The sequence below is a fragment of the Hyla sarda genome, chromosome 10, assembly GCF_029499605.1.
Source record: "Hyla sarda isolate aHylSar1 chromosome 10, aHylSar1.hap1, whole genome shotgun sequence".
In the NCBI taxonomy this organism is placed as follows: Eukaryota; Metazoa; Chordata; class Amphibia; order Anura; family Hylidae; genus Hyla; species Hyla sarda.
This window is the reverse complement of record NC_079198.1, coordinates 89,002,840-89,016,719: the sequence shown is the minus strand read 5'-3', so window position 1 is coordinate 89,016,719 and position 13,880 is coordinate 89,002,840.

Genomic DNA, 13,880 nt, shown 5'->3' with positions numbered 1-13,880 from the left:
TCCTGCCCATCACCTTATTTTCCCTTCCATTATTAAAATTAAAGGACATTAAACACTAGATTTTACAAAATATAACGCTTGGCAATGCATTACATTTGGTAAAATCTTTTTCCTCAAGATCCCTGGGTGACATTTTTTCCCCCAGGGATGGTTAGGATATAAAGTTATAGGGGGAGATTTATCAAAACCCGTCCAGAGAAAAAGTTACCCAGTTGCCCATAGCAACCAATCAGATTGTTTCTTTCATTTTTCAGAGGCCTTGTTAAAAATGAAAGCAGCGATCTGATTGGTTGCTATGGGCAACTGGGCAACTTTTCCTCTGGACAGGTTTTGATAAATCTCCCCCATAAAGTCTCCCACACCGCCCCGTAAGTAGTGTTCTGGGCAGGGAGCTATACTTACTTGGTCCCGTTGCTTTGGCAGTAGTGATGCCCCCTGGGTGTAATTGACAGCCAGTACACACCCCTGCTATGTCTGCGTAGGCCGAAAAACAGTGTCACGTGTAAGATCTGTAACCTGCCTCTCATGTATAGACTCCACCCTCAAACCCTGCATTGCAATACAGAATCACAGGGACTAGCACAGCAAGAAGTTCTGGGTGTTGTCAATAATAATAATATTATTATAAATAATAATACATATTATTACCCATTGAGTACTTTGGGCATACATGCACGCCCTCTCCCGCTCTTTGATGCTTGCTGAACAGCTGAGTGCTCTACATACCCAATGGGTCTCTGCTGCTATCAGTAGCAAGGACCCATGGCTAATGCAGAACATCACTGATCTGATTAATGTCCAGCAGTAACTCTTTAGATGCTGCGATCAAACTTGATTGTGTTGTCTAAATGCAGGCTAAAACACTGCCGGCTAGCTCAGGGAGCTGATCGGGACAGCAGGAAAAAAATCGCAGTGTCCTGACCAGCTGAGAGGATGGGCGTTGGGTCCATACCTACCTCCAACATTCCCTAATCACCCCCCTTTTTCCGTTTTTTAAATGAATTGTAAACAATAATAAACATGTGGTATACGGTATAACTATGTGCTATTAACTATTAACATATAACGTTAATTAAACTGCTTGGTCAAGGGCGTAAACATAAAAATAAAAATAAATACAAACGTTCACAATTGATGATTTTCAATAACTTCACATAACAGAAAAAATTCAGTCCTATCAGAATAAAATGGGACCAATAAAAACTGCAGATCACGGCACATAAAAGAGCCCTATAAAAAAAAATAGTTATAGACAGAAGAGGACAATTTTATGCATAGTAATGTGCATACTAAAAGTTATAATTGTTAAAATTTCTGAGATAAAACAAAACCTACAGTATATAAGTTGAGTATCATTTAATTGTATTGAACTATAGAATAATAGCATGTCATAGGGGCCAAGTACCGAAAAGTGCACTGCATAGAAACGTAAAACCCCAAAAGTTGTAAAATGGTGTGTTTTTTTCCAATTTTACCCCACAACCAATTTTTTTTTGCTTCACTGTAGATTCACTGTAGTGCCATTAGTGGCGCAAAAAGCCTTCATATAGGTCTGTAGGTGGAAAACTGAAAGCGTTATGGCAATTAGAAGACAACGAGGAAAACACCAAAGTGCAAAAATAAAAAAAAAACTGATATCCTTTTTCCGTTTTTGCACTTTAGTTTTTTCCTCATTACCTTTAAAAAATGATAATTCTTTCAATTTTGCACCTAAAAATCCATATGATGGCTTAGTTTTTTGCGCCACCAATTCTACTTTGTAATGACATCAGTTATTTAACCCAAAAATCTACGGCGAAATGGATAGAAAAATTGTGCAACAAAATTGAAGAAAAAAACACCATTTTGTAATTTTGGGGGCTTCCGTTTCTACGCATTACATTTTTTGGTAAAAATGACACCTTCTCTTTATTCTGTAGGTCCATATGATTAAAATGATACCCTACTTATATAGGTTTGATTTTGTCGCACATCTGGAAAAAATCATAACTACATGCACGAAAATTTATTTTTAAAATTGTCATCTTCTGACCCCTATAACTTTTTTATTTTTCCTCATACGGGGCAGTATGAGGGCTCATCGATTGCACCATGATCTGAAGTTTTTATTGGTATTCTTTTTGTATTGATCAGACTTTTTGATCGCTTTTTATAAAATGATATTAAAAGTGACCAAAAATACGCTATTTTGGAATTTCTTCGGGCAGTTGTTCAGCAATCAGCGAGGCAGGTAGGGACCCTTCTTGTGTCTGCCAGTTGCTCGAGATGCCGCAATGTCGCCACGGCGGTCCCGAACAGCCCACTGAGCTATTTGGGACTTTACTTTCACTTTAGACGCGGCTATCAACTTTGAACACCGCATCAAAAGGGTTAATAGCGTGGCCATTGTTAGAGGCCGGGCCCGACCCGCTAAGACTCTGTGTCCCCAAATTATAGAAAATGAGTGGACTCAGGGTGTACAAGTACGCCCTGCGTCTTTAAGGAGTTAAAGGAGTACTTGGCCCCTAGGCATCTAGATAAGGGATCAGATATCTGATTACGGGGGGATGAACCGCGATATCCACGCCGAAAAAGGAGGCTTGGAGCTTCCATGTTCGTGACGTCACGCCACACCCCCACCATTCATGTCTATGGGAGGGGGAGTGATGGCTGTGTTCACCCACCATCCAGTATGGATCGGAGTTTGCTCGGTGCAACAGATGACTGGGGTGCCAAGCCAGAGATCGCGGGGAGTCCTTTGGATAGGGGATAAGATGTCTAGGGGTGGAGTACCCATTTAACCCCTTAACGACGAAGGACCCGTGGCTAATACAGGACATCACCGATTAAAGAGAAAGTATCCTGGCTACTTAGTCGGGCTGTTCGGGACCGCCGCGGTGAAGTCGCAGCATCCCGAACAGCTTACAGGACACCAGGAGGGACCTTACCTGCCTCCTCGGTGTCCGATCGGCGAATGACTGCTCCGTGCCTGAGATCCAGGCAGGAGCAGTCAAGCGCCGAAAACACTGATCACAGGCGTGTTAATACACACCAGTGATCTGTGTAAAAGATCAGTGTGTGCAGTGTTATAGCTCCCTATGGGAGCTATAACATTGCAAAAAAAAGTTTTAAAAAAGTGTTAATAAAGATCATTTAACCCCTTCCCTAATAAAGATTTGAATCACCTCCCTTTTCCCATAAAAAAAACTGTGTAAATAAAAATAAACATATGTGATATCGCCGCGTGCGTAAATGTCCGAACTATAAAAATATATCATTAATTAAACCGCACAGTCAATGGCGTACACGTAAAAAATTCCAAAGTTCAAAAAAACTTATTTTAGGTCCCTTTTTATACCATTAAAAAAGGAATAAAAAGTGATCAAAAAGTCAGATCAAAACAAAAATGGTACTGATAAAAACTTCAGATCACGGCGCAAAAAAAATTAGCCCTCATACCGCCCTGTACGTGGAAAAATAAAAACGTTATAGGGGTCAGAAGAGGACATTTTTAAACGTATACATTTTCCTGCATGTAGTTAGGATTTTTTCCAGAAGTCCGACAAAATTAAACCTGTATAAGTAAGGTACCATTTTAATTGTATGGACCTACAGAATAATGATAAGGTCTAATTTTTACCGAAATATGCACTGCGTAGAAACGGAAGCCCCCTAAATTTACAAAATGGTGTTTTTTCTTCGATTTTGTCGCACAATGATTTTTTTTTCCATTTCGCTGTGGATTTTTGGGTAAAATAACTAATGTCACTGCAAAGTAGAATTGGTGACGCAAAACATAAGCCATAATATGGATTTTTAGGTGGAAAATTGAAAGGGTTATGATTTTTAAAAGGTATGGAGGAAAAAACGAATGTCACGATGCCGGCTGGCAGGAGGTGGATCCTCTGTGCCAGAGAGGGATTGGCGTGGACCGTGCTAGTGGACCGGTTCTAAGTCACTACTGGTATTAACCAGAGCCCGCCGCAAAGCGGGATGGTCTTGCTGCGGCGGTAGTGACCAGGTCGTATCCACTAGCAACAGCTCAACCTCTCTGACTGCTGAAGATAGGCGCGGTACAAGGGAGTAGACAGAAGCAAGGTCGGACGTAGCAGAAGGTCGGGGCAGGCAGCAAGGATCGTAGTCAGGGGCAACGGCAGGAGGTCTGGAACACAGGCTAGGAACACACAAGGGAACGCTTTCACTGGCACAATGGCAACAAGATCCGGCGAGGGAGTGCAGGGGAAGTGAGGTATAAATATGGAGTGCACAGGTGAACACACTGATTAGAACCACTGCGCCAATCAGCGGCGCAGTGGCCCTTTAAATCGCAGAGACCCGGCGCGCGCGCGCCCTAGGGAGCGGGGCCGCGCGCGCCGGGACAGGACCGACGGAGAGCGAGTCAGGTACGGGAGCCGGGGTGCGCATCGCGAGCGGGCGCCACCCGCATCGCGAATCGCATCCCGGCTGGAGGCGGTATCGCAGCGCACCCGGTCAGTGGATCCGACCGGGGCGCTGCGGGAGCGAGAGTGTAGCGAGCGCTCCGGGGAGGAGCGGGAACCCGGAGCGCTCGGCGTAACAGTACCCCCCCCTTGGGTCTCCCCCTCTTCTTGGAGCCTGAGAACCTGAGGACCAGATTTTTATCTAGGATATTGTCCTCAGGTTCCCAGGATCTCTCTTCAGGACCACAGCCCTCCCAGTCAACCAAAAAGAAGGTTTTTCCTCTGACCTTTTTGGAGGCCAGTATCTCCTTTACGGGAAAGATGTCTGAAGAACCGGAGACAGGAGTGGGAGAGATAAGTTTAGGAGAGAAACGGTTGATGATGAGTGGTTTAAGAAGAGAAACGTGAAAGGCATTAGGAATAAGAAGAGAAGGAGGGAGAAGAAGTTTATAAGAGACAGGATTAATCTGGCACAAAATTTTGAAAGGACCAAGATAGCGTGGTCCCAATTTGTAGCTGGGAACACGGAAGCGGACATATTTAGCGGAGAGCCATACCTTGTCTCCGGGAGAAAAAATGGGGGGAGCTCTTCTTTTCTTATCAGCAAACTTCTTCATGCGTGATGAAGCCTGTAAGAGAGAATTTTGGGTCTCTTTCCATATGGTGGAAAGATCACGAGATATTTCATCCACAGCGGGTACACCAGAGGGCAAGGGAGTAGGGAGGGGGGGGAAGAGGGTGACGGCCGTACACCACGAAAAATGGGGATTTGGAAGAAGATTCAGAAACTCTGAAGTTATACGAGAATTCGGCCCATGGTAGAAGATCTGCCCAGTCATCCTGGCGGGAGGAAACAAAATGCCGTAAATAATCACACAGGACCTGGTTAATTCTTTCTACTTGCCCATTGGATTGAGGATGATAAGCAGAAGAAAAGTTTAATTTAATCTTGAGTTGTTTACAGAGAGCCCTCCAGAATTTAGACACGAATTGGACGCCTCTATCCGAGACGATCTGCGTGGGCAACCCGTGAAGACGAAAAATGTGTACAAAAAATTGTTTTGCCAACTGAGGCGCAGAAGGAAGACCAGGAAGAGGGATGAAATGTGCCATCTTGGAGAATCGATCAACGACCACCCAAACAACAGTGTTGCCACGGGATGAGGGTAAGTCTGTAATAAAGTCCATACCAATCAGAGACCAAGGCTGTTCGGGAACAGGCAGAGGATGAAGAAGACCAGCGGGCTTCTGGCGAGGAGTCTTATCCCGGGCACAGACAGTGCAGGCTCGCACAAAATCCACAACATCCGTCTCCAGAGTCGGCCACCAATAGAAACGAGAGATGAGTTGCACGGATTTCTTGATGCCCGCATGACCTGCGAGATGGGAGGAGTGACCCCATTTGAGGATTCCGAGGCGTTGGCGTGGAGAGACGAAGGTCTTCCCTGGAGGAGTTTGCCTGATGGAGGCTGGAGAAGTGGAGATCAGGCAGTCAGGAGGAATGATGTGTTGCGGAGAGAGCTCTACTTCCGAGGCATCCGAGGAACGAGAGAGAGCATCGGCCCTAATGTTCTTATCGGCAGGCCGAAAGTGAATTTCAAAATTAAATCGGGCAAAGAACAGAGACCACCTGGCCTGGCGAGGATTCAGCCGTTGGGCAGACTGGAGATAGGAGAGGTTCTTGTGATCGGTGTAAATAATAACTGGAAATCTTGATCCCTCCAGCAGATGCCTCCATTCCTCAAGTGCTAGTTTAATGGCTAGTAGCTCTTGATCCCCGATGGAGTAGTTCCTCTCCGCCGGAGAGAAGGTCTTAGAAAAAAAAACACAAGTAACAGCATGCCCGGAAGAATTTTTTTGTAGAAGGACCGCTCCAGCTCCTACTGAGGAGGCATCAACCTCCAATAGAAAGGGTTTAGATGGGTCAGGTCTGGAGAGCACGGGAGCTGAAGAAAAGGCAGACTTGAGCTGTTTAAAGGCGTCTTCCGCTTGAGGAGGCCATGACTTAGGATTGGCATTCTTTTTGGTTAAAGCCACGATAGGAGCCACAATGGTGGAAAAATGTGGAATAAATTGTCTGTAATAATTGGCGAACCCCAAAAAACGTTGGATAGCACGGAGTCCGGAGGGGCGTGGCCAATCTAAGACGGCAGAGAGTTTGTCTGGATCCATTTGTAGTCCCTGGCCAGAGACCAAGTATCCTAGGAAAGGGAGAGATTGACATTCAAACAGACATTTCTCCATTTTGGCATAAAGTTGATTGTCACGAAGTCTCTGAAGAACCATGCGGACATGCTGGCGGTGTTCTTCTAGGTTGGCAGAAAAAATCAGGATATCGTCCAGATACACAACAACACAGGAATATAAGAGATCACGAAAAATTTCATTAACAAAGTCTTGGAAGACGGCAGGGGCGTTGCACAGGCCAAAGGGCATGACCAGATACTCAAAGTGTCCATCTCTAGTGTTAAATGCCGTTTTCCATTCATCCCCCTCTCTGATGCGGATGAGATTATAAGCACCTCTTAAGTCCAGTTTGGTAAAGATGTGGGCACCTTGGAGGCGATCAAAGAGTTCAGAGATGAGAGGTAGAGGGTAGCGGTTCTTTACCGTGATTTTATTAAGACCGCGGTAGTCAATGCAAGGACGTAGGGAGCCATCTTTTTTGGACACAAAGAAAAATCCGGCTCCGGCAGGAGAGGAGGATTTGCGGATAAAGCCCTTTTTTAAATTTTCCTGGATGTACTCAGACATAGCAAGAGTCTCTGGGGCAGAGAGAGGATAAATTCTGCCCCGGGGTGGAGTAGTGCCCGGGAGGAGGTCAATAGGACAGTCATAAGGCCTGTGAGGAGGTAGAGTCTCAGCTTGTTTTTTGCAAAAAACATCCGCAAAGTCCATATAGGCCTTAGGGAGACCGGTTACAGGGGAAACCACAGGGTCACGGCAAGGAGTACTGGTAACCGGTTTAAGGCAGTCCTTGAAACAAGAGGGACCCCAACTCTTGATCTCCCCAGTGGACCAATCCAGGGTTGGGGAATGGTGTTGAAGCCAGGGTAGTCCAAGGAGAATTTCGGAAGTGCAATTGGAGAGGACCAAAAACGAAATTTTTTCGTGGTGAGGTCCGATGCACATTAGGAGGGGTTCCGTGCGGTAACGCATGGCACAGTCCAATCTTTCATTGTTAACGCAATTGATGTAGAGAGGTCTGGCAAGACTGGTCACTGGGATGTTGAACCTGTTGATGAGAGAGGCCAGAATAAAGTTTCCTGCAGATCCGGAGTCCAAGAAGGCCTTAGTGGAGAAGGAGAAGGTAGAGGCAGATATCCGCACAGGCACAGTAAGACGTGGAGAAGCAGAGTTGACATCAAGGACTGTTTCACCTTTGTGCGGAGTCAGCGTACGTCTTTCCAGGCGGGGAGGACGGATAGGAAAATCCTTCAGGAAGTGTTCGGTACCGGCACAGTACAGGCAGAGATTCTCCATGCGGCGTCGTGTCCTCTCTTGAGGTGTCAGGCGAGACCGGTCAACTTGCATAGCCTCCACGGCGGAAGGCACAGGAACGGATTGCAGATGACCAGAGGAGAAAGGAGCCGGGGAGAAAAAACGCCTCGTGCGAACAAAGTCCAAATCCTGGCGGAGCTCCTGACGCCTTTCGGAAAAACGCATGTCAATGCGAGTGGCTAGATGAATGAGTTCATGTAGGTTAGCAGGAATTTCTCGTGCGGCCAGAACATCTTTAATGTTGCTGGATAGGCCTTTTTTAAAGGTCTCGCAGAGGGCCTCATTATTCCAGGAAAGTTCTGAAGCAAGAGTACGGAATTGCACGGCGTACTCGCCAACGGAAGAATTACCCTGGACCAGGTTCAGCAGGGCAGTCTCAGCAGAAGAGGCTCGGGCAGGTTCCTCAAAGACACTTCGAATTTCCGAGAAGAAGGAGTGTACAGAGGCAGTGACGGGGTCATTGCGGTCCCAGAGCGGTGTGGCCCATGACAGCTTTTCCAGACAGAAGGCTGACTACGAAAGCCACCTTAGACCTTTCAGTAGGAAACTGGTCCGACATCATCTCCAAGTGCAGGGAACATTGTGAAAGAAAGCCACGGCAAAACTTAGAGTCCCCATCAAATTTATCCGGCAAGGATAGTCGTAGGCATGAGGCGGCCACTCGCTGCGGAGGAGGTGCAGGAGCTGGCGGAGGAGATGATTGCTGAAGCTGTGGTAGTAGCTGCTGTAGCATCACGGTCAGTTGAGACAGCTCGTGGCCTTGTTGCGCTATCTGTTGTGAGTGCTGGGCGACCACCGTGGTGAGGTCAGCGACATCTGGCAGAGGTACTTCAGCGGGATCCATGGCCGGATCTACTGTCACGATGCCGGCTGGCAGGAGGTGGATCCTCTGTGCCAGAGAGGGATTGGCGTGGACCGTGCTAGTGGACCGGTTCTAAGTCACTACTGGTATTCACCAGAGCCCGCCGCAAAGCGGGATGGTCTTGCTGCGGCGGTAGTGACCAGGTCGTATCCACTAGCAACGGCTCAACCTCTCTGACTGCTGAAGATAGGCGCGGTACAAGGGAGTAGACAGAAGCAAGGTCGGACGTAGCAGAAGGTCGGGGCAGGCAGCAAGGATCTTAGTCAGGGGCAACGGCAGGAGGTCTGGAACACAGGCTAGGAACACACAAGGGAACGCTTTCACTGGCACAATGGCAACAAGATCCGGCGAGGGAGTGCAGGGGAAGTGAGGTATAAATATGGAGTGCACAGGTGAACACACTGATTAGAACCACTGCGCCAATCAGCGGCGCAGTGGCCCTTTAAATCGCAGAGACCCGGCGCGCGCGCGCCCTAGGGAGCGGGGCCGCGCGCGCCGGGACAGGACCGACGGAGAGCGAGTCAGGTACGGGAGCCGGGGTGCGCATCGCGAGCGGGCGCCACCCGCATCGCGAATCGCATCCCGGCTGGAGGCGGTATCGCAGCGCACCCGGTCAGTGGATCCGACCGGGGCGCTGCGGGAGCGAGAGTGTAGCGAGCGCTCCGGGGAGGAGCGGGAACCCGGAGCGCTCGGCGTAACAACGAAAATGCAAAACCTGAAAAACCCTGCATCCTTAAGGGGTTAAGGGGTTCATTCCCAGGTGCTGCACATAAGATAAAACATGAGCAAGGAAAATGAAAGACTGGTATAGGGTGGGAAAGGACCCTTCCCACAAAGGTAGGTTATCTGTTTAGAGTTCTCAGCTGAGATGATAGATGTGGGGAATAGAAAGGGGCATCACATTGTTGTTTGTGGTTGTGTAAAGATATGACAGTAGTGTTTTAGTCCTGTTTAGTGAAGGTGAGTGCAGACGAAACTAAGAAGTGCTTGTTTTGACGCATAGTACAGGAAGTCTTCTTTCGAGGACATTTCTTCTGATGCCGTCATCAAATACCATAAATACTAAACCTGTATGGATTTAATGCTTTCTCTGGTTCATGAACAGTTGTCTAGGGCTAGCACCAGGGCTCAAGTCCTACAGGAACGCTTGGAACTGTGTTCCTGCACTTTTTCCACAGCAGGAACACCATTCCCATTAGCAGATGTCCTAAAAGCCCTGGAGAGAAAATCTTGGAGTTCCCACACTTTTTTTTTCCTGAGGACTTGACCCCAGGCCAGCACTTTTGTTTTATAGGTTACCCCATTCCATTTACAGCTCTTATGGTGATCATGGAGGAAATTTTACCAGTCAGGCTTTTATTTATTTGTTCAAGTAAAAAAGTATGTAGGTGGTAGAACAGTTGAGCATTGTGTATTATGTATTGTAATGTGGAAGGAAACATTAAATACACATATATAACAGTTTGCTAAATTGAAGGTCATTTGGTTACTCACTGGTTTATGTGTAAGAGGTCTCAGGTGAAATAGGCATAGTGGATCGATAGAATGATTCCATCAATTATTATTGCTACATGAATATAGCTGTGGGCACACTTTTATTTATTAGAAAGAAAATAATAGCATCTACACAACATATCACATGGTTTGCTTAGCAACAAATACTCTATAGATTTTCTTTATGACATTTGGAAGATTTATTTTAAATTTTTCTTCATAGGAAAACAGAAATAAATTTTAATCTTCATGTTACAATGGGTAAACTTTGTACTGACCAAATACCAAAGTCAAAATTGCATATTTTTGGTTACTTCTTATACCAGAATAAAATATATAAAAAGTGATCAAAAAGTCGCATCAAAACAAAAATCAACTTAAAGGGGTACTCCTGTGGAAATTTTTTTTTTAAATCAACTGTTGCCAGAAAGTTAAACCGATTTGTAAATTAAATAGAAGGTAAATTGGGGCTCAAGGTCTTGAACAAATGGCCATAGGATATAGTTTGATAAATAAACAACTATTTATTATATATATAAAAAAAAAAAATAGTGGAGATAGGTGTACCACAGGGCCCTTGTGATGACACCACTCCAACAAGTATATCAATAAAATGGTATAGCAAATAATAAAATATTAAAATATTAAAAAATGTGACCACTATAGGAAGGTAGTTAAATTCCTCTAAATGATGCGCTTGTTTTTTTTCTTTTTCCGATTGGCGCAAACTATACAAATAGCAACTCAATGGCTGTAACCAGTAGCAACCATATGTGAGACTGTCAGCCGGCAGTAGTAATTCTTAATAAGTTCCTTCAGTCCTTAATCAACGATAGATATAGAAAAGGATATAGAAAATGCTGGCCAGCATAAATATTTTGTTTCAACACATACTTTGAGTTCAAGTCTCTAGCGCAGTCAATTTGTAACAAGTTGTACAGATTTATACTGCTGCAGCAAATAAAGTCTATGATGTTTGTCAACTATGCAAGAGATACTGGCAGTTATGACAGGTAATTTTGTATCTCACCAGTCCCGGGTATGTTCGGTTGCGATCACCTCTGCGATCCCTTCTAAGATGCAGTCCTCGCAGTATATTGTATACGTATCAGTGGCGGCGGATGCCGGGTCGCGGACCTGCAGCGCCTGAAAGTGGCGTCAAGACAGCGGTCCCACAGCTCCTACGTCCGGACAGCAGAAGGTGGCGGTGATCGCCAGATGGTGAATCCGCAGCGCTGCCACCAGCAGGTAAGTGGCAATGCTGGTAGCATCCCCGTGGCAGCGAGGCGCGCGTAGAGATAGTAGGTTGATTGACAGGTATCTCCGCTACTGTCTGGTTGCCTTAGAAATGGAATGTAGCTATATGAATTCCATATGAAAATGGTCTCAGTGGTCACAGGGGGATGCTGGACGCGTTTCAGGACTGTCTCAGTCCTTTCTTCAGCAGCTATGTATATCAATGTATATATGATATACATAGCTGCTGAAGAAAGGACTGAGACAGTCCTGAAACGCGTCCAGCGTCCCCCTGTGACCACTGAGACCATTTTCATATGGAATTCATATAGCTACATTCCATTTCTAAAGCAACCAGACAGTAGCGGAGATACCTGTCAATCAACCTACTATCTCTACGCACGCCTCGCTGCCACGAGGACTCTACCAGCATTGCCACTTACCTGCTGGCGGCAGCGCTGCGGATTCACCATCTGGCGATCACCGCCACCTTCTGCTGTCCGGACGTAGGAGCTGTGGGACCACTGTTTTGACGCCACTTGCAGACGCTGCAGGTCCGCGACCCGGCATCCGCCGCCACTGATACGTATACAATATACTGCGAGGACTGCATCTTAGAAGGGATCGCAGAGGTGATCGCAACCGAACATACCCGGGACTGGTGAGATACAAAATTACCTGTCATAACTGCCAGTATCTCTTGCATAGTTGACAATCATCATAGACTTTATTTGCTGCAGCAGTATAAATCTGTACAACTTGTTACAAGTTGACTGCGCTAGAGGCTTGAACTCAAAGTATGTGTTGAAACAAAATATTTATGCTGGCCAGCATTTTCTATATCCTTTTCTATATCTATCGTTGATTAAGGACTGAAGGAACTTATTAAGAATTACTACTGCCGGCTGACAGTCTCACATATGGTTGCTACTGGTTACAGCCATTGAGTTGCTATTTGTATAGTTTGCGCCAATCGGAAAAAGAAAAAAATGAGCGCATCATTTAGAGGAATTTATCTACCTTCCTATAGTGGTCACATTTTTTAATATTTTATTATCTGCTATACCATTTTATTGATATACTTGTTGGAGTGGTGTCATCACAAGGGCCCTGTGGTACACCTATCTCCACTAGTTTTTTTTTTTATATATATATAATAAATAGTTGTTTATTTATCAAACTATATCCTATGACCATTTGTTCAAGACCTTGAGCCCCAATTTACCTTCTATTTACATTTAACTATTTCATCACCTTGGGTATAGGTGATATAATTGGGTAGCCCAGGTCGTATGGTTATTTGATTGACAAGAGCCTCTCCAAGCCCACATTGTAAGATTTGTAAATTACTTCTATTAAAAAATCTTAATCCTTCCATTACTTTTTAGGGGCTGTATACTACAGAAGAAATGCTTTTCTTTTTGGATTTCTCTGATGTCACACCCACAGTGCTCTCTGCTGACCTCTGCTGTCCATTTTGGAAACTGTCCAGAGCAGGAGAAAATCCCCATAGCAAACATGTGCTACTCTGGACAGTTCCTAAAATGGACAGCAGAGGTCAGCAGAGAGAACTGTGGTCGTGACATCAGAGAAAGCCAAAAAGAAGAGCATTTCCTCTGTAGTATACAGCCCATAAAATGTATTTGAAGGATTAAGATTTTTTAAAAGAAGTAATTTACAAATCTGTTTAACTTTCTGGCACCGGTTGATTTAAAAAAAAATAAAATAAAATGTTTTCCACGGGTGTACTCCTTTAAGACCATGGCACAAAAAATTAGTCTCATAACATCCCCATAAACAAAAATAGGTTATAGGGGTCAGAAGAGAAGAGTTTAAAACATAATAATTTTCATACAAAAATGTATTATTTTTTTTAAAGTCGTAAAATAAAACAAAACCTATATGTCATGACTGACTGGGGGGATAGGGAGAGTGAGCCCTAAGCTGTCCCTAGAAACACTCTCCCTGCCTACTTGCCCATCCACCCAAAACGGCGGATTGACAACCATGGTGCCGTTCCCTATCTGAGCTAAAAAGCAGAGGGCGTAAAACAAATAATATTATACATAGTCGGTCAAAGAATAAATACAGAATGTTAAAACTACCAAACAACCAGATACACCAGAAAAAATATAAACTCACAAACAGGGCAGGATTTAGTGTACTAACAAACAGTTCATAAACTGGAATCCAGATAAATGGCAGACATCATAAAATGAACTAGATAAGGAAAGAATAAGTACAGTATACAGCAGAAAACCAGGAGATGCAGGGGATGAACAGAAGAACTGAATGCTGATCACAAACATAGGAACACTGTTCACACTGGGACACAGAACAGAAACAAACTGGACACCCCATTTCACAAA